Below are 1,690 nucleotides of genomic sequence, written 5' to 3'. Positions count from 1 at the left end.
ACTGTATTAATTTTCGCTACTCTCGCACAAACAATACAATATTTATTTCGGACACCAACAAATAATACTTTTTTTGAATGATATCCCGTAATAATAGCTGCTCCGGATGGAGAATCGTAACTACCAGTACGGTAGGATCTCTTCATCCACGAGCCGTCTGTTATCACGGGTATATGCGGAATGCCGTCTATGACATCTCCTCTTTCTATTGCCAAACGTTTTTCCTCTTCGCCAGCTACGCGCATTTCTTCTTCCGCGGCGGCGGCGAAGGCTTCCGACATTTTATTATGATAGTTTATATATGTTTTATTACGCATGCATGGAATATCTGCAGCAGCAAAAAGTTCTTCAAGCTGCTTATGACCAGTCCCTGTCAATATAGTACCGGAAACGATACCACTATTGACATCCAATATTCTCTCATCTGTCGGTTCACTCCAAAAGTCACCTGTGGTGTGACACATTCGACATTTGACAGAAAATTGGGTTTTCAGACCGTCACGCTTCTTTTCACTCAATACAAGATCAGTAAAACGACATTCGCCGATCCAATGAGTGGACAGTCTCTGCAATTCAGCAAAAGCATGCCCAAAATCGACGATACGTCGTCTACTAATCTCTTCAGAATACAAATAATGTGCGTCGATATTCCCATCAGTGTGCAAAACAATATTTTCGATATCTTCGACGTCTTCAACATTTTCGACGTCTTCAACATTTTCGACGTTTTCGACGTTTTCGATATTTTCGACGTCTTCAACATTTTCGACGTCTTCAATATCTTCGATATTGTTTTGCATTATACTCTCCGAATCTGTCAGTATGCATGCATCTGCTGAATTTTCAAAAAATGTATTCAACGACTGCGGTGTGAACGCATCATTATCTGTCATCACATTTCTCTCATCTGTATATGTGTGCGGCCGTTCATCGACAAACATGTCAAATTTTTACAAAACTCACGAACGTCCGATAATGATCCTACAGATGAATCATCATCATCTAAAATATTATTTTTTTCTGATTGAAACTTCTGTGTTGCGCATGCATCGACAGATGATTGAGAAAATGTTTCTATAAAAGATAATGATGTCGACATGTCGTTATCTACATTTCTGTTATCCTCGCATGCATATAATTGGTGTGATTTACCTGGAATTTCCATGAAATCCGATACGCATCCCAATGATTTTTTTCTGGAGTCCTCATCAATTCTTTCTTGATTCACAACAAAAGAATTGTCACAAAAATTTTTGTCACGCGCTTGTCGCATGCGACGCATTTTTTTGGATAAAGACACACGTTGTGCCGAAGCTGTTTTAATCTTATTAGTATATTTAGGCATAATGAATGTATATGCTCTCTAAATAATACTAATAATACTCTAATAAATACTCTAATAACACAGAACACTCTGACACCAAAACAATACTCTATACTCTATATACTCTGTGCTACTGAAACCATATGGAAGCTTAGATCGCGTGATATAAACGATATAATTGCACTCGATAATCGATAGTACATGTTAGCATAATGGCGAACCGTGAACGTGGTAAGTAATTGTTCTCTTTATTTATATATGTATTTATATATGTATATGTATATATACGTACATATTATACCCAAATATAAAAATATTGCACATTTTATATATTTATATATAAAGCATTCATTTATTCATTTATGG

The sequence above is a fragment of the Prenolepis imparis genome, unplaced genomic scaffold (assembly GCF_030444845.1).
Source record: "Prenolepis imparis isolate NDT839.2.m4 unplaced genomic scaffold, iyPreImpa1.0 SCAF_7, whole genome shotgun sequence".
In the NCBI taxonomy this organism is placed as follows: domain Eukaryota; kingdom Metazoa; phylum Arthropoda; class Insecta; order Hymenoptera; family Formicidae; genus Prenolepis; species Prenolepis imparis.
Note: the sequence above shows the minus strand (reverse complement) of the source record.